This window comes from Bos grunniens, chromosome 15, assembly GCF_055505025.1.
Source record: "Bos grunniens cultivar Pamir isolate PY7600 chromosome 15, Bosgru_T2T1.0, whole genome shotgun sequence".
NCBI lineage: Eukaryota > Metazoa > Chordata > Mammalia > Artiodactyla > Bovidae > Bos > Bos grunniens.
In genome coordinates, this window is record NC_141179.1 from 4,649,407 (window position 1) to 4,674,189 (window position 24,783).

Below are 24,783 nucleotides of genomic sequence, written 5' to 3' on the forward strand. Positions count from 1 at the left end.
CTGTATCCAAGGACTGCATTTCAGACTCTTTTGTTGACTATGATGGCTACTCCACTTCTTCTAAGGGATTCTTGCCCACAGTAGTAGATATAATGGTCTTGTGGTTTAACTTCACCCGTTCCAGTACGTTTTAGTTTGCTGATTCCTAAAATGTCTATGTTCACTCTTGCCATCTCCTGTTTGACCACTTCCAATTTGCCTTGATTCATGGACCTAACATTCTAGGTTCCTATGAAATGCTGCTGTTTACAGCATTGGACTTTGCTTCTATCACCAGTCACATCCACAACTGGATATTATTTTTGCTTTGGCTTTTTCTCTTCATTGTTTCTGGAGTTATTTCTCCACTGATCTTCAGTAGCATTTTGGGAACCTACCGACCTGGGGTGTTTATCTTTCAGTGTCCTATGTTTTTCCCTTTCATACTGTTCTTGGGGTTCTCAAGACAAGAATAATGAAATGGTTTGCCATTTCCTTCTCCAATGGACTATATTTTGTCAGAACTCTCCACCATGACCCATCTGTCTTGGGTGTCCCTACATGGCATGGCTCATAGTTTCACTGAGTTAGACAAGGCTGTGGTCCATGTGATCAGATTGGTTAGTTTTCTGTGATTGTGGTTTTCAGTCTGTCTACCCTCTGATGGAAAAAGATAAGAGGTTTATAGAGGCTTCCTGGTGGGAGAGACTGACTGAGGGGGAAACTGGATCTTGTTCTCCTGGTCAGGGCCTTGCTCAGTAAATCTTTAATCCAATTTTCTCTTTATGGGTGGAGCTGTGTTCCCTCCATGCTATTTACCTGGGGCCAAACTATGGTCAAGGTAATGAAGATAATGGAGACTTCCTTGAGAAGACCCTATGCATGTACTGTTACACACACTGCCCCCAACCCTGCAGCAGGCCACCGCCTACTCATGCCTCCATTGGAGACTCCTGGACACTCCAGGGCAAGGCTGGGTCAGTCTCTTATGGGGTCACTGCTCCTTTCTCCTGGGTCCTGCTGCACACATAGTTCTGTTTGTGCCCTCTAAGAGTCTATTTCCCAGTTCTGTGTAAGTTGTGGCAGTTCTATGGTGGGGTTAATGGCAACCTTCTCCAAAAGGGCTTATGCCATATGCAAGTCTGCTGCACCTAAAGCACCTGTCCTTGTCGCAGTCTATTGCTGACCTGTGCCTCCATAGGAGATGCTCAAACACAGTGCTGTCTGTCTCTGTGAGGTCCCTGGGTCCTGGTGGGCACAAGATTTTTTTGTGCCCTCTGAGCATCTTTGGTGGGAATGGGCTTTGATTCTCAACGTGAATTTGCCCCACTCCAACCATCTTGCTGGGACTTCTTTGCTGCACCAGTGCCTACCATCTTGCTGGGGTTTCTCGGACCCTGGACATGGAGTATCTGTTCACAGCCACTGCAGCGAAGTGCAGCCACCATTTCTGACCTTGGACATGGGGTATATACTAATAGGTGTTAGCTCTTCTCTAAATTTTTGGTAGTATTCACCTGTAAAGCAATCTGGTCCTGGGCTTTTGTTTGTTGGAAGATATTTTATTAGACCTTCGATTTCTGTGCTTGCAATGGGTCTATTAAGATTTTCAATTTATTCCTGGTTCAGTTTTGGAAAGTTATACTTTTCTAAGAACTTGTCCATTTCGTCCAAGTTTTCGATTTTATTAGCATATAATTGCTCATAGTAGTCTCTTATGATCTTTTGTATTTTTTGTTGTCTCCTGTGATCTTTTCATTTCTAGTTTTATTGGTTTGATTCTTCTCCCTTTTTTCCTTGATGAATTTGGTTAATCGTTTGTCTATTTTATTTATTTTCTCAAAGAGCCAGTTTTTAGTTTTGTTGATTTTTGCTATAGAGTCTCCTTCATTTTTTTTAAATTTACAGTTCAGTTCAGTCGCTCAGTTGTGTCCGAATCATTGCGACCCCATGAATCGCAGCATGCCAGGCCTCCCTGTCCATCACCAACTCCCGGAGTTCACTCAGACTCACATCCATCGATTCAGTGATGCCATCCAGCCATCTCATCCTCTGTCGTCCCCTTCTCCTCCTGCCTCCAATCCCTCCCAGCATCAGAGTCTTTTCCAATGAGTCAACTCTTCGCATGAGGTGGTCAAAGTACTGGAGTTTCAGCTTCAGCATCATTCCTTCCAAAGAAAACCCAGGGCTGATCTCCTTAAGAATGGACTGGTTGGACCTCCTTGCAGACCAAGGGACTCTCAAGGGTCCTCTCCAATACAACATTTCAAAAGCAACAACTCTTTGGTGCTCAGCTTTCTTCACAGTCCAACTCTCACATCCATATATGACCACTGGAAAAACCATAGCCTTGACTAGACGGACTTTTGTTGGCAAAGTAATGTCTCTACTTTTCAATATGCTCTCTAGGTTGGTCATAACTTTTCTTCCAAGGAGCAAGCGTGATTTAATTTCATGGCTGCAGTCACCTTCTGCAGTGATTTTGGAGCCCAAAAAAATAAAGTCTGACACTGTTTCCACTGTTACCTCAGCTGTTTCCCATGAAGTGATGGGACCAGATGCCATGCTCTTTGTTTTCTGAATGTTGAGCTTTAAGCCAACTTTTACACTCTCCTCTTTCACCTTCATCAAGAGCCTTTTTAGTTCCTCTTCACTTTCTGCCATAAGGGTGGTGTCATCTGCATATCTGAGGTTATTGATATTTCTCCCAGCCATCTTGATTCCAGCTTGTGCTTCTTCCAGCCCAGCGTTTCTCATGATGTACTCTGCATAGAAGTTACATAAGCAGGGTGACAATATACAGCCTTGACGTACTCCTTTTCCTATTTGGAATCAGTCTCTTGTTCCATGTTCAGTTCTAACTGTTGCTTCCAGATCTGCATACAGATTTCTCAAGAGGCAGGTCAGGTGGTCTGGTATTCACATCTCTTTCAGAATTTTCCACAGTTTATTGTGATCCACACAGTCAATAAAGCAGAAATAGATGTTTTTCTGGAACTCTCTTGCTTTTTTGATGATCCAGCAGATGTTAGCAATTTGATCTCTGGTTCCTCTGCCTTTTCTAAAACCAGCTTGAACATCTGGAAGTTCATGGTTCACATATTACTGAAGCCTGGCTTGGAGAATTTTGAGCATTACTTTACTAGTGTGTGAGATGAGTGCAATTGTGCAGTAGTTTGAGCATTCTTTGGCATTGCCTTTCTTTGGGATTGGAATGAAAACTGACCTTTTCCAGTCCTGTGGCCTCTGCTGAGTTTTCCAAATTTGCTGGCATATTGAGTGCAACACTTTCACAGCATGATCTTTCAGGATTTGAAAGAGCTCAACTGGAATTCCATCACCTCCACTAGTTTTGCTTGTAGTGGTGCTTCCTAAGGCCCACTTGACTTCACATTCCAGGATGTCTGGCTCTAGGTGAGTGATCACACCATCGTGATTACCTGGGTCATGAAGATCTTTTTTGTACAGTTTTTCTGTTTATTCTTGCCACCTCTTCGTAATAGCTTCTGCTTCTCTAGGTCCATACCACTTCTGTCCTTTATCGAGCCCGTCTTTGCATGAAATGTTCCCTTGGTATCTCTAATTTTCTTGAAGAGATCTCTAGTCTTTCTCATTCTGTTGTTTTCCTCTATTTCTTTGCATTTATCCCTGAGGAAGACTTTCTTATCCTTCCTTGCTATTCTTTGGAACTCTGCATTCAGATGCTTATATCTTTCCTTTTCTCCTTTGCTTTTCACTTCTCTTCTTTTCACAGCTATTTGTAAGGCCTCTCCAGACACCCATTTTGCTTTTTTGCATTTCTTTTCCATGGGGATTGTCTTGATCCCTGTCTCCTGTACAGTGTCACGAACCTCCGTCCATAGTTCATCAAGCACTCTATCTATCAGATGTAGGCCCTTAAATCTATTTCTCACTTCCACTGTATAATCATAAGGGATTTGATTTAGGTCATACCTGAATGGTCTAGTGGTTTTCCCTACTTTCTTCAATTTAAGGAATTCATGATCTGAGCCACAGTCAGCTCCTGGTCTTGTTTTTGTTGACTGTATAGAGCTTCTCCATCTTTGGCTGCAAAGAATATAATCAATCTGATTTTGGTGTTGACCATCTGGTGATGTCCATGTGTAGAGTCTTCTCATGTGTTGTTGGAAGAGGGTGTTTGCTATGACCAGTGCATTGTCTTGGCAAAACTCTATTAGTCTTTGTCCTGTTCCATTCTGTATTCCAAGGCCAAATTTGCCTGTTACTCCAGGTGTTTCTTGACTTCCTACTTTTCCATTCCAGTCCCCTATAATGAAAACGACATCTTTTTTGGGTGTTAGTTCTAAAGGTCTCAGAGGTCTTCATAGAACCGTTCAACTTCAGCTTCTTCAGCGTTACTGGTTGGGGCATAGACTTGGACTACTGTGATATTGAATGGTTTGCCTTGGAAATGAACAGAGATCATTTTGTCATTTTTGAGATTGCATCCAAGTACTGCATTTCGAACTCTTTTGTTGACCACGATGGCTACTCCATTTCTTCTGAGGGATTCCTGCCCGCAGGAGTAGATATAATGGTCATCTGAGTTAAATTCACCCATTCCAGTCCATTTTAGTTCGCTGATTCCTAGAATGTCGACATTCACTCTTGCCATCTCTTGTTTGACCACTTCTAATTTGCGTTGATTCATGGACCTAACATTCCAGGTTCCTATTCAATATTGCTCTTTACAGTTAGTCCTTTCAAAATATGCAAGAATTCCTTGCTGAATATGCAAAAGAACCAAAGAATGAGAGAGCAAAGTGGTTTTTCTAATCCTATTCCTTCTTGCCACCAATGATTACAGTGATTAGAGTCTTTGGAGATAAGCACCTATATAATTTGTCTACTACTGTCCTGGTGTAAGTTTTTTGTCCTATAATAATTATCAAGGTTTCCTCTTTTACTCTTAAAACTATCCTGTTTTGGATGGTAAAGATAGATAATCTTCCCTAGCTTTTCTGCCTTTAATATGTTTCATGTTAATTATACCAAATAGCCCCTTGGAAAAATGTACTGAGTACCATCTAAAGATCTGAACACAGATTTTTGGAAGTACGTATTCCTAACTTTTGAAATAAGAACACATCATGTCAAAGGCATCTTATATATGATTTTAAGAGTTTTCTTAAACGGGCTATGTTGGAATATTCTGCCACACTTTTCACAGATGGGCCTGTCTTTGTGCCGTTTCAAAGTCAGCTCAGTTGAGTTTATATTTGAAAGAATAAGAGAAGATATGAAAAGATTGTTCACAATAGACTAGATAATGACCCAGAAATGATTCATCCCAAAACACAGTTACCACAAGTGTTACTTGTGCAGCAAAAGGGACTTTGATGATATGATTAAGTTAAAGATCATAAATGAGAATATTATCAAGTCTTACTTGTGTTGATCTTAAATATAATCTCAATTACTTTTGTAATTGAAAAGTGGAAGGAGATTTGACGATAGAACAGAAAGTAAAAGATGTGAAAATGGTAGCAAAATGTTGGATTGATAGAAAGAAGAAGTAACAAGTCAAGGAATGCAGGTGACCCCCATAAACTAAAAAGGACAAGAAAATATACTGAACTCTGGAGCTCCAGAAGGAACCAACCCTGCTGATGATCTGCAGAGTGAAATTGATTTTTTACTTCTGGCCTCCAGAAGAGAGTTAATTTGTGTTTTAGGCCTTTGCATCTGAGGTAACAGGCAACTAACACAATGATGTAGCATTGTCTTATTTATAGTGAATATTTTAAACATATTGTATCAAACAAATCTTGCAGAAGCTATATGAAGTAAATGGGATTATCTTTCATAAAGGAGGAATCAGAAGTTCAGAATTAAAACTATTAAGTTAATAACCCTCAGTTCTTTTTTGGCATGCTGCTACTTCTGCTGATAAGTTGCTTCAGTCATGTCTGACTCTGTGTGACGCCGTAGATGGCAGCCCACCAGGCTCCCCCGACCCTGGGATCCTCCAGGCAAGAACACTGGAGTGGGTTGCCATTTCCTTCTCCAATGCATGAAAGTGAAAAGTGAAAGTGAAGTCGCTCAGTTGTGTCTGACTCTTAGCGACCCCATGGACTGTAGCCCACCAGGCTCCTCGATCCATGGGATTTTCCAGGCAAGAGTACTGGAGTGGGAGGGGAGGAGCTAAGATGGCGAAGGAGTAGGACGGGGAGAACACTTTCTCCCCAACAAATTCATCAAAAGAACATTTAAACGCTGAGTAATTCCACAAAACAACTTCTGAATGCCAGCAGAGGACATCAGGCACCCAGAAAAGCAACCTAAGTCTTCAAAAGGAGGTAGCAAAAAATATAGAAGACAAAAAAAGACAAAAGAGGGAGGGATGGAGTTTCGTCCTGGGAAAGGAGTCTTAAAAAGAGAGAAGTTTCCAAACACCAGGAAACCGTCTCACTGCCGAATCTGTGCCGAGCCTTGGAAGCACAGAGGGCAACATAACAGGGAGGAAAAATAAATAAACAATTAAAATCCACAGATTACGAGCCCTACGGTAACTCCCCCAGTGGAGAAGCAGCACAGACGCCTGCACACGCCACTGGCAAGCGGGGGCTGGGCAGGGAGGCACGGCGCGGGCTGCATCACTTAGAGTAAGGATCTGGCCTGAATACCCCGAGTGCTATCTGAGCAAAATAATTTGGGTTAGCAAACAAGACTGTGGGATATCTACCACGTGAAAAGCCAACTCTAACCTAAGACACTGCCAGGCCCGCGCACGGAACAAAGGACTGAACAGAGATAGCTGGCTACAGACCATCCCCCTCCAGTGACAGGCAGCTAGAGCTGGAAGAGGGCATTCGCAGCCCCAGAGAGACATTATCTGTAAAACTGTAAGCAGGCTTCTTTGCTAACTAAAACTTCTTGGGGGTCTGGATGGTCAACATCCGCCTGAGAACGTTTGCCAGTTGTACACCTAGATAACTGAGCGGCAGGGAGGCGGTAAGTCACAGCAATCGCGCTCGCCAAACACCTCATCACCTGAGCTGCTCGGACCTGGGAAGGGCTCAAAACGTAGGCTCAACCGAGTCTGCGCCTCTGAGGACTACCCAAGTGCCTGAACCTGAGCGGCTTGGACCTGGGAGGTGCAAGCAGCCCAGGGCCGGACACAGAGAGTTCCTGGTGGAGCAGCCTAGAGCCTGAGCAGTGTGGGCAGGGAGGCTACACGTGCCGTGAGCAGGGGCAGACCCAGTGTGGTTGAGGCACTGCGAGCACACGCCAGTGTTATTTGTTTGCAGCATCCCTCCCTCTCCACAGTGAGACTGAACAAGCGAGCCTAAAAAAAAAAAAGAAAAAAAAAAAGTGTCCTCCACCGTCCCTTTGTGTCAGGGCAGAAACCAGACACTGAAGAGACCAACAAACAGAAGAATCTATAACAGAGGGAACCGCCTTGGAAGCTACAGGCAATACATTAAAACCCTGTGGTTAGTACTGACTACATAGGAAAGGGCCTATAGATCTTGAGAAATATAAGTCGGACCAAGAAACTAGCCGAAAATGAACTGAACCCACAATACCCACAACAAAACTAGAGAAAGTCCTAGATATATTTTAACTATTTTTACAATCATTCTTTCTTTCTTTCTTTTTTAATTTTTTAAAGAACTTTAAGTCCTCTATTATTCCTTTAATTTGCACTTTTATAACCTACTATTACTTAGCAAAAAAAAAAAAGACCCTATTTTTTTTAAAGCAAACTTCATATATATATTTTTTATAATTTTTTTGACTTTTCTTTTTCCTTCTTTTTTTAACATTGCATTTTTGAAATTCCAAACTATACTCTAGATTTTTAATTTTAGCTTTTTGGTATTTGTTATCAATTTTGTACCTATATTTTTTTAATATAATTTTTGTGACTTTTTTTTTCTTCTCTCTCTTTCTTTCTCTTCTTTTATATAACATTGTATATCTGAAATTCAAAACTCTACTCTAGGTTTTTAATTTATGCTTTTTGGCATTTGTTATCAATTTTGTACCTATACTTTCTTTATAATTTTTGTGACTTTGTTTTTGTTTGTTTTTTCTCTCTTTCTTTTTTCTTTTTCTTTTTTTTAACATTGTATTTTTGAAATTCCAAACTCTGCTCTAGATTTTTAACTTTTGCTTTTTGGTATTTGTTATCAATTTTGTACCTGTATTTTCTTTATAATTTTTGTGACTTTGTTTTTGTTTTCTTTTTTTTTCTCTCTTTCTTTTCCTTCTTCTTTTCTTTAACATCGTATTTTTGAAATTCCAAACTCTACTCTAGATTTTTAATTTCTGCTTTTATGTATTTGTTACCAATTTTGTATCTTTAAGAACCCAATCTTCAGTACTCATTTTTCACTAGGGAGTGAGATTACTGGCTTGACTGCTCTCTCCCTTTGGACTCTCCTTTTTCTCCACCAGGTCGCCTGTGTCTCCTCCCTAACCCCTCTCTACTCCACTCAACTCTGTGAATTTCTATGTGTTCCAGACGGTGGAGAACACTTAGGGAACTGATTACTGGCTGGATCTGTCTCTCTCCTTTTCATTCCCCCCTTTTATCCTCCTGGCCACCTCTGTCTCCTTTCTCCTTCTTATCTTCTCTGTATAACTCCGTGAACATCTCTGAGTGGTCCAGTTGTGGAGTGCACATAAGGAAGTGATTATTGGCTAGCCCACTCTCTCCTCTATTGATTCCACCTCATCTCATTCGGGTCACCTCTAACTCCCTCCTCCCTCTTCTCTTCTCCTTGTAATGCTGTGAACCTCTCTGGGTGACCCTCACGGTGGAGAAACTCTTCATCTTTAACGTAGATGTTTTATCATTGACGCTGTATAGAAGGAGAAGTTTTGAAATGACTGTAAAAATAGGACTGATAACTGGAAGCAGGAGGCTTAAGTCCAAACCCGGACTCCAGGGAACTCCTGACTCCAGGGAACATTAATTGACAGGAGCTCATCAAACACCTCCATACCTACACTGAAACCAAGCACCACACAAGGGCCAACAAGTTCCAGGGCAAGACATACCAAGCAAATTCTCCAGAAACAAAGGAACACAGCCCTGAGCTCCAAGATACAGGCTGCCCAAAGTCACTCCAAAACCAAAGACATCTCATAACTCATTACTGGACACTTCATTGCACTCCAGAGAGAAGAAATACAGCTCCACCCACCAGAACACCAACACAAGCTTCCCTAACCAAGAAACCTTGACAAGCCACCTGTACAAACCCACACACAGTGAGAAAATGCCACAATAAAGAGAACTCCACAAACTGCCAGAATACAGAAAGGACACCCCAAACTCAGCAATTTAAACAAGATGAAGAGACAGAGGAATACCCAGCAGATAAAGGGAACAGGATAAATGCCCACCAGACCAAACAAAAGAGGAAGAGATAGGGAATCTACCTGATAAAGAATTCCGAATAATGATAGTGAAATTGATCCAAAATCTTGAAATCAAAATGGAATCACAGATTAAAAGCCTGGAGACAAGGATTGAGAAAATGCAAAAAAGGTTTAACAAGGACCTAGAAGAAATAAAAAAGAGTCAATATATAATGAATAATGCAATAAATGAAATTAAAAACACTCTGGAGGCAACAAATAGTAGAATAACAGAGGCAGAAGATAGGATTAGTGAATTAGAAGATAGAATGGTAGAAATAAATGAATTAGAGAGGAAAAACCTGGTGGAGATGGAAGCTTCAAAAATGGGGCACTTGACTTATTTAGAAACTAGTACAACTTTATTTTTCTCTGTTGTCAATTGTAGCTTTTTGAGCACCATGACTAGAATCTCTGCATGAAAGACAACTGTCTGGTGTCATACCTAAAATAATAGAACAAAGAAATATGGCCAGAGATTTCAGACCCTGGGACATCTCAGCATCCCAAACCTGGAAGGTTCCACATATATCCATCCAATATTCAATGTGAGAATGATTTCTGTTGAGAGTTATACCTGCTTTGAGATGCTCTCATCTACCTGCAATTCTGAATCCATGAATATATATCTAGGAGTTCAAGTGTATATAGTTAATAAATGAAGAAAGCAATGAAAAAAAAAAAAGAAAAATGAATTAAAAGAAATGAGGACAATCTCAGAGACCTTCAGGACAATATTAAATGCTACAACATTCGAATCATAGGGGTCCCAGAAGAAGACAAAAAGAAAGACCATGAGAAAATACTTGAGGAGATAATAGTTGAAAACTTCCCTAAAATGGGGAAGGAAATAATCACTCAAGTCCAAGAAACCCAGAGAGTCCCAAACAGGATAAACCCAAGGCGAAACACCCCAAGACACATATTAAACAAATTAACAAAGATCAAACACAAAGAACACATATTAAAAGCAGCAAGGGAAAAACAACAATTAACACAGAAGGGAATTCCCATAAGGGTAACAGCTGATCTTTCAATAGAAACTCTTCAAGCAAGGAGGGAATGGCAAGACATACTTAAAGTGATGAAAGAAAATAACCTACATCCCAGATTATTGTACCCAGCAAGGATCTCATTCAAATGTGAGGGAGAAATCAAAAGCTTTACAGACAAGCAAAAGCTGAGAGAATTCAGCATCACCAAACCACCTCTCCAACAAATACTAAAAGATATTCTCTAGACAAGAAACACAAAAACGGTGTATAAATTCAAACCTAAAACAATAAAGTAAATGACAATGGGATCATACTTATCAGTAATTACCTTAAACATAAATGGGTTGAATGCCCCAATCAAAAGACAGAGACTGGCTGAATGGATACAAAAACAAGACCCCTACATATGTTGTCTACAAAAGACCCACCTCAAAACAGGAGACACATACGGACTGAAAGTGAAGGGCTGGAAAAAGATTTTCCATGCAAATAGGGACCAAAAGAAAGTAGGATTAGCAATACTCATATCAGATAAAATAGACTTTAAAACAAAGGCTGTGAAGAGAGACAAAGAAGGTCACCACATAATGATCAAAGGATCAATCCAAGAAGAAGATATAACAATTATAAATATATATGCACCCAACACGGGAGCACCGCAATATGTAAGACAAATGCTAACAAGTATGAAAGGAGAAATTAACAATAACACAATAATAGTGGGAGACTTTAATACCCCACTCACACCTATGGATAGATCAACTAAACAGAAAATTAACAAGGAAACACAAACTTTAAATGATACAATAGACCAGTTAGACCTAATTGATATCTATAGGACATTTCATCCCAAAAAAATGAATTTCACCTTTTTCTCAAGCGCACATGGAACCTTCTCCAGGATAGATCACATCCTGGGCCATATATCTAGCCTTGGTAAATTCAAAAAATTGAAATCATTCCAAGCATCTTCTCTGACCACAATGCAGTAAGATTAGATCTCAATTACAGAAGAAAAACTATTTAAAATTCCAACATATGGAGGCTGAACAACAAGCTGCTGAATAACCAACAAATCACAGAAGAAATCAAAAAAGAAATGAAAATTTGCATGGAAACGAATGAAAATGAAAACACAACAACCCAAAACCTGTGGGACACTGCAAAAGCAGTCCTAAGGGGAAAGTTCATAGCAATACAGGCATACCTAAAGAAACAAGAAAAAAGTCAACTAAATAACCTAACTCTACACTTAAAGCAACTAGAAAAGGAAGAAATGAAGAACCCCAGGGTTAGTAGAAGGAAAGAAATCGTAAAAATTAGGGCAGAAATAAATGCAAAAGAAACAAAAGAGACCATAGCAAAAATCAACAAAGCCAAAAGCTGGTTCTTTGAAAGGATAAATAAAATTGACAAACCATTAGCCAGACTCATCAAGAAACAAAGGGAGAAAAATCAAATCAATAAAATTAGAAATGAAAATGGAGAGATCACAACAGACAACACAGAAACACAAAGGATCATAAGAGACTACTATCAACAATTATATGCCAATAAAATGGACAACGTAGAAGAAATGGACAAATTCTTAGAAAAGTACAACTTTCCAAAACTGGACCAGGAAGAAATACAAAATCTTAACAGACCCATCACAAGCACGGAAATTGAAACTGTAATCAACAATCAGAATCCAACAATACATTAAAAAGATCATACACCATGACCAAGTGGGCTTTATCCCAGGGATGCAAGGATTCTTTAATATCTGTAAATCAATCAATGTAATACACCACATTAACAAATTGAAAAATAAAAACCATATGATTATCTCAATAGATGCAGAGAAAGCCTTTGACAAAATTCAACATCCGTTTATGATAAAAACTCTCCAGAAAGCAGGAATAGAAGGAACATACCTCAACATAATAAAAGCTATATATGACAAACCCACAGCAAACATTATCCTCAATGGTGAAAAATTGAAAGCATTTCCTCTAAAGTCAGGAACAAGACAAGGGTGCCCACTTTCACCATTACTATTCAACATAATTTTGGAAGTTTTGGCCACAGCAATCAGAGTAGAAAAAGAAATAAAAGGAATCCAAATTGGAAAAGAAGAAGTAAAACTCTCACTATTTGCAGATGATATGATCCTCTACATAGAAAACCCTAAAGACTGCACCAGAAAATTACTAGAACTAATCAATGATTATATTAAAGTTGCAGGATATAAAATCAATACACAGAAATGCCTTGCATTCTTATATACTAATAATGAGAAAATAGAAAGAGAAATTAAGGTAACAATTCCATTCACCATTGCAACGGAAAGAATAAAATACTTAGGAATATATCTACTTAAAGAAACTAAAGACCTATATATACAAAACTATAAAACACTGGTGAAAGTAATCAAAGAGGACACTAATAGATGGAGAAATATACCATGTTCATGAATTGGAAGAATTAATATAGTGAAAATGAGTATACTACCCAAAGCAATTTATAAATTCAATGCAATCCGTATCAAGCTACCAATGGTATTCTTCACAGAGCTAGAACAAATACTTTCACAATTTGTATGGAAATACAAAAAACCTCGAATAGCCAAAGCTATCTTGAGAAAGAAGAAGGGAACTGGAGGAATCAACCTACCTGACTTCAGGCTCTACTACAAAGCCACAGTCATCAAGACAGTATGGTACTGGCACAAAGACAAAAATATAGATCAATGGAACAAAATAGAAAGCCCAGAGATAAATCCATGCACATATGGACACCTTATCTTTGACAAAGGAGGTAAGAATATACAATGGATTGAAGACAATCTCTTTAACAAGTGGTGCTGGGAAAACTGGTCAACCACTTGTAAAAGAATGAAACTAGAACACTTTCTAACACCAGACACAAAAACAAACTCAAAATGGCTTAAAGATCTAAATGTAAGACCAGAAACTATAAAACTCCTAGAGGAGAACATAGGCAAAACACTCTCCGACATACATCACAGCAGGATCCTCTATGATCCACCTCCCAGAATATTGGAAATAAAAGCAAAAATAAACAAATGGGACCTAATTAAACTTAAAAGCTTCTGCACAACAAAGGAAACTATGTTGTGCAGGGTGAAAAGACAGCCTTCAGAATGGGAGAAAATAATAGCAAATGAAGCAACCGACAAACAACTAATCTCAAAAATATACAAGCAACTCCTACAGCTCAACTCCAGAAAAATAAATGACCCAATCAAAAAATGGGCCAAAGAACTAAATGACATTTCTCCAAAGAAGACATCCAGATGGCTAACAAACACATGAAAAGATGCTCAACATCACTCATTATCAGAGAAATGCAAATCAAAACCACTATGAGGTAGCATTTCACGCCAGTCAGAATGGCTGTGATCCAAAAGGCTACAAGCAATAAATGCTGGAGAGGGTGTGGAGAAAAGGGAACCCTCTTACACTGTTGGTGGGAATGCAAACTAGTACAGCCACTATGGAGAACAGTGTGGAGATTCCTTTAAAAACTGGAAATAGAACTGCCTTATGATCCAGCAATCCCACTGCTGGGCATACACACTGAGGAAACCAAAATTGAAAGAGACACGTGTACCCCAATTTTCATAGCAGCACTGTTTATAATAGCCAGGACATGGAAACAACCTAGATGTCCATGAGCAGATGAATGGATTAGAAAGCTGTGGTACATATACACAATAGAGTATTACTCAGCCATTAAAAAGCTGGAGCCTATTATACAGAGTGAAGTAAGCCAGAAAGAAAAATACCAATATAGTATACTAACGCATATATATGGAATTTAGAAAGATGGTAACAATAACCCTGTATACGAGACAGCAAAAGAGACTGATGTATAGAACAGTCTTATGGAGTCTGTGGGAGAGGGAGAGGGTGGGATGATTTGGGAGAATGGCATTGAAACATGTATAATATCATGTATGAAACGAGTCGCCAGTCCAGGTTCGATGCACGATACTGGATGCTTGGGGCTGGTGCACTGGGACGACCCAGAGGGATGGTATGGGGAGGGAGGAGGGAGGAGGGTTCAGGATGGGGAACACATGTATACCTGTGGCAGATTCATTTCAATATTTGGAAAAACCAATACAATATTGTAAAGTTTAAAAATAAAATAAAATTAAAAAATTTCAAAAAAAAGAGTACTGGAGTGGGTTGGCATTTCCTTCTCCACTTTTTTGTCATACAAAGGCCAAAAAAAAAAAATCAAAGGAGGTGAAAAAAAAAAAAAAAACCTAAAACAAAAAGGACTAGAAATAACTAAGTAATCAAAATCCAGTTGGCATGATACAGGATATTTGACCTAAAATGAGATATGATTCTAGAGCTAAAGGCTTAGAAAAAAAGAGCTCAATGAAAACCTGAAAACCAGTAGGGACTAGTATGGTTCTGAGAGAAAACTGATAGAAGTGCATTACTTAGCAATTAATAAAGATGCTCTGATGAGGATGTATAATCAAAGCATATGAGTCACAAAACTTGATCGAGAAACGTGATTCCTTTGGTCATGTTGCTGTTTAGTTGCTAAATCATGTCTAACTCTTTATGACCCCATGGACTGCAGCATGCCAAGCTTTTCTATCCTCCACTATTTCCTGGAGTTTGCTCAAACTCATGCCCATAGCATTAGTGATGATATTGAATCATCTCATTTTCTATCTCCCTCTTCTCCTTTTGCCTTCAATCTATCCAGCATCAGGGTCTTTTCTAATGAGTCAACTCTTTCCATCAGGTGGCCAAAATTTCAGCTTCAGTGTCAGCCTTTCTGGATATTCAGGGTTGATTACCTTTAGGATTGACAGGTTTGATCTCCTTCCAGTCCAAGGGACTCTCAAGAGTCTTGTCCAACACCACAGTTCATAAGCATCAATTTTTCAACACCCAGCATTCTTTATGGTCCAACTCTCACATTGAACATGACTACTGAAAAAATCAAATCTTTGACTATCTGGACGTTTGTCAGCTAAGTGAGGACTCTGCTTTTTAATCACTGTCTAGGTTCATCATAGATTTTCTTTCAAGGAGCAAGTGTCTTTAATTTCATGGCTATAATCACCATTCACAGTGATTTTGGAACCCAAGAAAATAAAATCTGTCACTATTTCCACTTTTCCCCTTCTATTTGCCATGAGGTGATGGGACTGGATGCCATGGTCTTATTTTTTTAGCTATGAGTTTTAAGCCAGATTTTTCACTCTCCTTTTTCATCCTCATCAAGAGGTTCTTTAGTTCCTCTTTGTTTTCTCTCATTAGAGTGGTATCATCTGCTTATCTGAGGTTATTGATACTTCTCCTGGAAATATTGATTCCAGCTTGTGCTTCATCCAGCACGGCATTTCACATTATGCACACTGCATATAAGTTAAATAAACAGGGTGACAATATACAGCCTTGAGGTACTCCTTTCCCAATTTGGAGCCAGTCATTTTTCCATATTAGGTTCTAACTGTTGCCTTTTGACCTGCATACAGATTTCTCAGGAGGCAGGCAAGGTGGTCTGGTATTCTCATCTCTTGAAGAATTTTCCAGTCAGTTGTGTTCCACACAATCAAAGACTTTAACTTAGCTAATGAAGCAGAAGTGGATTTTATTTTTCTGGATTTTCCTTGCTTTCTCTATGATCTAATGAATGTTGGCATTTTGATCTCTGGTTCCTTTGCCTTTTCTAAATCCTGCTTGTACATCTGAAATTTCTTGGTTCATGTACTGGTGAAGCCCAGCTTGAAGGATTTTGAGCATTACCTGGCTAGCATGTGAAAGGTACTCAACTGTATGGTAGTTTGTACATTCTTTGGCATTGCCTTTCTTTGCAATTGTAAAGAAAACTGACCTTTTCTAGTCATATGGCCACTGCTGAGTTTTCTAAATTTGCTGCAATATTGAGCACAGTACTTTAACAACATCATCTTTTAGGATTTGAAACAGGTCAGCTGGAATTACCTCCACTATATTTGTTCACTGTAATGCTTTCTAATGCCCACTTGACTTCACACTCCAGAATATCTGGCTCTAGGTGAGTGACCACACAATCATGGTTATCCAAGTCATTAAAACCTTTTCACATACTTCTTCTGTGTATTCTTGTCACTTATTCTTATCTCTTCTTCTTTTAGGTCATTCACTTTGTTTGTTCATATACTTTTACCAAAACAATACACTAATGCCTAGGTTTATAAAAGGATAATTGAATTTCACAGGTGAGTCTTTTCCTTTCTATGTGAAACCTATATTGAAAAGTAAATCATAATCATTTTCTAAACAACAGCAATAATATCTTATATATTCTATGTAGAATATAAAATGAACACATTTCCTTAAAAAATATTCTCAAAAAGATTTGATACTCTGGGTCATCCTTGAAAGTGTGTACAAGTTGGCAGTTTGAAGAAATCTATGACATAATTTGAAAGTCAGCTCCATGATTTATAGTCATATCCTTTGCATGTCACCAAATAACTGTGTTTCCTCATGTTAGAGACTTTGGAGATGGAAATTATTTGTTATTTGTAAGAAAACTTGGGAAGTTGAATGTGGGTCCTAGAACCTTTGCAACAGTATGAGAACTTCTTTGGTATAATCGTTTTCCAGTTTGTGAGTCACCCACCCAGCAGCTTTATGTTAAGGTTACAGGTTTCATGGTGGGGCTAGTGGAAACTTTCTCCAAAAGGACTTATGTCAACATGCCATGCCTCCCAGGACTGCTACTGCCAGTGTCCCTGTCCCTTCAGTAGGCCATTGCTGGCCCATGCCTCCACAGGAGACTCTCAAAAACACACAGGCAGATCTGACTCAGTATCTTGAGGTCACTTTTCCTTTCTTTTTCCCTGGGTTTTGGTATGCATGAAGAAGGTCCCATCACTTCATGGCATATGAATGAGGGGGAAATGGAAGGAATGGCAGATTTCATTTTCTTAAGGCTCCCAAATCACTGCGGATAGTGACTGCAGCCATGAAATTAAAAGATGCTTGTTCCTTGGAAGAAAAGCTATGACAAACATAGATAGCATATTAAAAAGTAGAGACATCACTTTGATGACAAAGGTCTGTATAGTCAAAGCTATGGTTTTTCCAGTAGTCATGTATAGATATGAGAGTTGGACCATATATAAGGCTGAGCACTGAAAAATTAATGCTTTCATTAATTCTGGAGAAGATTCTTGAGAGTCCATTGGACTGCAAGGAGATCAAATCAATCCTAAAGGGAATCAGTCCTGAATATTCATTGAAAGGACTGACGCTGAAGCTGAAACTCCAATATTCTGGCTACCTGATGTGAAGAGCTGACTCACTGAAAAACACCCTGATGTTAAAAAAGTTTGAGGGCAGGAGGAGAAAGGGACAACAGAAGATGAGATGGTTGGATGGCATCCCTGACAGTGGACATGAGTTTGAGCAAACCATGAGATCTAGGGAAGCACAGGGAAACCTGGCATGCTGCAGTCCATGGGGTTGCAAAGAGTAGGTCACAACTTAGTAACTGAACAACAAGAAAACTTTTGAGATATCAAATAAATTTTGGAGGCTTGTCCCATAATGTTTTTAAAAGTAATATGCTATGAGCAGAAATTTCATTGATTTTCAATTATTGACAAAGCATTCATAAAAGGCAGCCTAATGTACATGTTAAAGGCATGTAATTTGAATCTTGTGTCCAGTGTTTCCATATTACTATTGGCCCCTACTTCCATGTGGTGCAGTCTATGCCACCCTATATTGTAGCTCTTTGCCTGGTTCCTCTTAAGCAATGTATCAAAACTCTCTGTGTCATAGATTCCTCCATAAAATGGGGATAAAGATAGCTCCTCCATCATAGGGATGCAATATAAAAACTAAATTATTTATCTATTTAAGCACTTAAAACAGTATCTGGAACACAGTAAGCATTCAGTTCAGTTCAGTTGCTCAGTCGTGTCTGACTCTTTGCAACCCCATGAACTGCAGCACGCCAGGCCTCCCTGTCTAGCACCAACTCCCGGAGTCCACCCAAACCCATGTCCATTGTGTCAGTGATGCCACCCAACCATCTCATCCTCTGTCGTCCCCTTCTCCTCCTGCCCTCACTTTTTCCCAGCATCAGGGTCTTTTTAAATGAGTCAGCTCTTTGCATCAGGTGGCCAAAGTATTGGAGTTTCAGCTTCAACCTCAGTTCTTCCAATAAAAACCCATGACTGATCTACTTTAGGATGGGCTGGTTGGATCGCCTTGCAGTCCAAGGGACTTTCAAGAATCTTCTCCAACACCACAGTTCAAAAGCACCAATTCTTCTGTGCTCAGCTTTCTTTATAGTCCAACTCTCACATCCATACACGACTACTGGAAAAACCATAGCCTTGACTAGACAGACCTTTGTTGGCAAAGTAAGCATTAGGTATGTGTTTTCTATTATTGATTTAGGTCATACCTGAATGGTCTAGTGGTTTTCCCTACTTACTTCAATTTCAATCTGAATTTGGCAATAAGGAGCTCATGATCTGAGCCACAGTTAGCTCCTGCTCTTGTTTTTGCTGAATGTATAGAGCTTCTCCATCTTTGGCTGCAAAGAATATAATCAATCTGATTTTGGTGTTGACCATCTGGTGGTGTCCATGTGTAGAGTCTTCTCTTGTGTTGTTGGAAGAGGGTGTTTGCTATGACCAGTGCATTTTTCTTGTCAAAACTCTACTAGCCTTTGCCCTGCTTCATTCTGTATTCCAAGGCCAAATTTGCCTGTTACTCCAGGTGTTTCTTGACTTCCTACTTTTGCATTCCAGTCCTCTATAATGAAAATGACATCTTTTTTGGGTGTTAGTTCTAAAAGGTCTCGGAGGTCTTCATAGAACCGTTCAACTTCAGCTTCTTCAGCATTACTGGTTGGGGCATAGACTTGGATTACTGTGATATTGAATGGTTTGCCTTGGAAACGAACAGAGATCATTCTGTTGTTTTTGAGATTGCATCCAAGTACTGCATTTTGGACTCTTTTGTTGACCATGATGGCTACTCCATTTCTTCTAAGGGATTCTTGCCCACAGTAGTAGATATAATGGTCATCTGAGTTAAATTCACCCATTCCAGTCCATTTTAGTTCTCAGTTGGTAAAGAATCCTCCTGCAATGTGTGAGTCCTGGGTTCGATCCCTGGATTGGAAAGATCCCCTGGAGAAGGGAAAGGCTATCCACTCCAGTATTTTGGCCTAGAGAATTCCATTGACTGTATAGTCCACAAGTTCACAAAGAGTCAGACATGAAGGAGCAACTTTCACTTCACTTCACTTTCTCTTATTAGGTTGAATGAAATAATATTAAACAATATATTTAATATTCTATAAATTGTAGCTTCCAACTTGTGTAAATTTTGAAATGTTAATATTAAATGCTTTACAACTTCGACCTAAATGGTATTTAACTCTTATAAATAATCTTATAGGCTTTCATGGACTTTTTAAAATAATGTGTTTCTTTCATACTCAATATATTAATATATCTTAAGTATTTGATATTTTATTAACACTACTTCATTATAAAACTCATTTAATATTAAACTACTTATAACTGGGGCTAAATAGCTGTAATTTCTTGAACTATTACACCATATGTATATATATGTGGTGAGGGTGAGAGTGATTTATTTTTTTTACTTCAAAGTGTTAAATGGAAAAAAAAATAGCATTCTTCTTTTGGGGATTATTCTCCTTCTCTTAACAATAGCAAATATCTATTTTAGATTGATAGTATCAAATCAGTTGAATTTTTAAAATAAAATGAGTTTGATTCTTTTCACATCTATGTACATATTTCAATGTTAATCAAAGCTACACATGATGATTGGTCTGGGAGTGAAATATAATATTTGAGGAATTCAAATAAATATTCCTAGAAATTTTTAGGAATGTTCATACACTGAAAGTCATTTTTTAAATAGAGACTTAACAAAAACAAAAGAGAAAAATTTAGGAATTAAATTGTAACATTAATATAATTAAACTGTTTGCTCCTGCTATCGAACCCAGTCAAACATTTCTGGTTCAGATCACTTGTAAGTAGGCCAATTTTCTCATGGAACTTACTTCTTAAGTCCAAAATTATTTGCTGAGGGGAACAGTAAAAGTCAGCTCATACTATAAATGTATCACATGTGCAAGTACATTACAAAAGAAAATAAAAGGTGAAACAGAAGAATACACACAAAAATGAAATGAAAAGTTAAAAGCTATTGTTGACTCCCATTCCTAACTAACCTAACTGCTCCGACCCATAAAGATTAATGTAAGAGAAAGACAAGAATATCCACTTGACATTTTACCTCCTGACTGTTGCATGTGTTATGCTAATTATTCTAATCCTTGCCATTCTTCACTGCTCTAACAATATATTGGCTCATAAGAATAGAAAACATATTATTTGAATACTATAGCTTTGTCTAGAGAATATAAAGTGTATTCTGGGAATACTAAGAACATTTCAATATGCATTATTGCTTAAATTTTGGGCAAAGAACAACACATCAAAAAGAATAAAAGATTGCATTTCAGTAAAATGTTTTAGTATACTCTAGGCAAAAATGTAATATTCTCTATAACTCCTTATATACAAAATAGTGTGTTCATATCTATACTTTCTAAAAACAATTCAAGGAAGCAGTTCTTTTTTTTTTTTTTTAATAAATAAGAAGGCTCATGATTTTGAGTTTTATTTATTTATCAGCAGGAAACATTAGCTTTAAGTACCCTTCCAATAAATGCAATCACAATACCAAATGTTTTCCTATTTTATTCTATTTCTGGAAAAAACTACAATATAAACTTAATCACAAACATACACACACACGGCCTTTTAATAAAAGGGCAAGTGATGGAGTCCTCTGCCTGACCTAAAATCAAAATATCAACTATGTAAGCTATCAATTATTTACTTCTATCTGAAAATGAAGGAAAATATTCAGTAAATTAAGCCCTTCTAGGTCAAAAATAGATATGACTGAAACGACTTTGCACACACACTCAAATTTCTGGAGAATGTCAGTCTTCATAATTTTCACATATGTATGTCTTTTCAGAACACCAGCAATGTAAAGATGTGATGTCAAAAGAATTTTCATTGTTTTCATGTCGAGGTATGGCAAAACCAATACAATATTGTAAAGTAATTAACCTCTAATTAGAATAAACAAATTTAATTAAAAAAAGAATTTTAATTGTTTTCTTCTTCATCATATTAAATACTATCAAAAAAGAAAATATATGATTAAATCAAGGCACATGTGGGGTATAAGCACAAAACAGTATAATAAACCTTATATAAATGAAATAATTTCCTTTTAATAATTTTATCTTAGAAAAACACTTTAGCAACAAAAATTGATAAAATAAAATATATAAAAATTAATGATATAGTTTAATGTAAAGTTGGACTATATACAAATTTTTTAAATTTGTCATTACAGAACACTATTAACAGAATGAGATGACAACCACTGAAATAAGAAATAAGATAATATTTGCAAAACATATATCTGAGAAGGGATTAATATTTAAAATATATAAACATTGCCTACAAGTCAATAACATAAACACCAATAACTCAATTTATAAATGGCAAAGAATTTTAACAGAAATTTCTCAAAAAAAGTTTACAAATGACTAAATAATCACATTAAAAGATGGTCAACCTTATTGATCAGTAGGGAAATATATAAATCAAAACAACAATCAGAAACTACTTGGTACTCATTTGGATAGCTATTATAAAAAATATTAAGTGTTTTAGAGGATAGGACGAGATTGACATCCTTGTCAGTTGCTGGTGGGAATGTAAGATAGTGCAGCTACTATGGGGAACAGTGAGGAGTTTCCTTAAAAAAATTACAAATAGAATTATCATATGATTCAGCAATTCTGCTTCTGAATATATATACCAGAGGATTGAGAGTAGAGACCTGAATAGCTATTTGTAAACCTATTTTCACAATAGCAGTATTCACAATAATCAAACGGTGAATTCAGCTCAATTCAAGAAACAGGAATTCATCTGTCATCAGATGAAAGGATAAACAAAATACTAATCAGCCTTTTAAAAAAAAAAAACACACATTTTTTTACATGTGCTACAACATAGATCACCCTAGAAGACATTTTGATAAGTGAAACAATTATCTCAAAAGGACAAATATTATTTGTCTTCATTTATATAATTTACATATGTTTATATTATTCATATGATTCCACTTATATGAGATACTTAGGGTGCTAAAATTCAGAAATGAGAATGATGGTTGTCAGTTCAGTTCAGTCTCTCAGTCATGTCCGACTCTTTGTGACCCCATGAATCACAGCATGCCAGGCCTCCCTGTCCATCATCACCAACTCGCTGAGTTCACTCAGATTCACGTCCACTGAGTCAGTGATGCCATCCAGCCATCTCATCCTCTGACGTCCCCTTCTCCTCTTGCCCCCAATCCCTCCCACCATCAGAGTCTTTTCCAATGAGTCAACTCTTCACGTGAGGTGGCCAAAGTATTGGAGCTTCAGCTTCAGCATCATTCCTTCCAAAGAAATCCCAGGGCTGATCTCCTTCAGAATGGACTGGTTGGATCTCCTTGCAGACCAAGGGACTTTCAAGAGTCTTCTCCAACACCACAGTTCAAAAGCATCAATTCTTCTGCGCTCAACTTTCTTCACAGTCCAACTCTTACATCCATACATGACCACTGGGAAAACCATAGCCTTGACTAGATGGACCTTTGTTGGCAAAGTAATGTCTCTGCTTTTGAATATGCTATCTAGTTTGGTCATAACTTTCCTTCCAAGGAGTAAGTGTCTTTTAATTTCATGGCTGCAGTCACCATCTGCAGTGATTTTGGAGCCCCCAAAAATAAAGTCTGACACTATTTCCACTGTTTCCCCATCTATTTCCCATGAAGTGATGGGACCAGATGCCATGATCTTTGTTTTCTGAATGTTGAGCTGTAAGCCAACTTTTACACTCTCCTCTTTCACTTTCATCAAGAGGCTTTTTAGTTCCTCTTCACTTTCTGCTATAAAGGTGGTGTCATCTGCATATCTGAGGTTACTGATATTTCTCCCGGCAATCTTGATTCCAGCTTGTGCTTCTTCCAGCCCAGCGTTTCTCATGATGTACTCTGCATAGAAGTTACATAAGCAGGGTGACAATATACAGCCTTGATGTACTCCTTTTCCTATTTGGAACCAGTTTGTTGTTCCATGTCCAGTTCTAACTTTTACTTCCTGACCTGCATATACGTTTCTCAAGAGGCAGGTCAGGTGGTCTGCTATTCCCATCTCTTTCAGAATTTTCCACAGTTTATTATGATCCACACAGTCAAAGGCTTTGGCATAATCAATAAAGCAGAAATAGATGTTTTTCTGGAACTCTCTTGCTTTTTCCATGATCCAGTGGATGTTGGCAATTTGATCTCTGGTTCCTCTGCCTTTTCTAAAACCAGGTTGAACATCAGGAAGTTCATGGTTCACATAATGCTGAAGCCTGGCTTGGAGAATTTTGAGCATTACTTTACTAGTGTGTGAGATGAGTGCAATTGTGTGGTAATTTGAGCATTCTTTGGCATTGCCTTTCTTTGGAATTGGAATGAAAACTGACCTTTTCCAGTCCTGTGGCCACTGATGAGTTTTCCAAATTTGCTGGCATATTGAGTGCAGCACTTTCACAGCATCATCTTTCAGGATTTGGAATAGCTCAACTGGAATTCCATCACCTCCACTAGCTTTGTTCGTAGTGATGCTTTCTAAGGCCCACTTGACTTCACATTCCAGAATGTCTGGCCCTAGGTCAGTGATCACACCATCGTGATTATCTTGGTCATGAAGATTTTTTTATACAGTTCTTCTGTGTATTCCTGCCACCTCTTCTTAATATTTACTGTTTCTGTTAGGTCCATAATATTTCTGTCCTTTATCGAGCCCATCTTTGCATGAAATGTCCCCTTGGTATCTCTAATTTTCTTGAAGATATCTCTAGTCTTTTCCATTCTGTTGTTTTCCTCTATTTCTTTGCATTGGTTGCTGAGGAAGGCTTTCTTATCTCTTCTTGCTATTCTTTGAAACTCTGCATTCAGATGTTTATCTTTCCTTTTCTCCTTTGCTTTTTGCTTCTCTTCTTTTCACAGCTATTTGTAAGGCCTCCTCAGACAGCCATTTTGCTTTTTTGCATTTCTTTTCCATAAGGATGGTCTTGATCCCTGTCTCCTGTACAATGTCATGAACCTCTGTCCATAGTTCATCAGGCACTCTATCTGTCAGATCTAGTCCCTTAAATCTATTTCTCACTTCCACTGTATAATCATAAGGGATTTGATTTAGGTCATACCTGAATAGTCTCGTGGTTTTCCCTACTTTCTTCAATTTCAGTCTGAATTTGGCA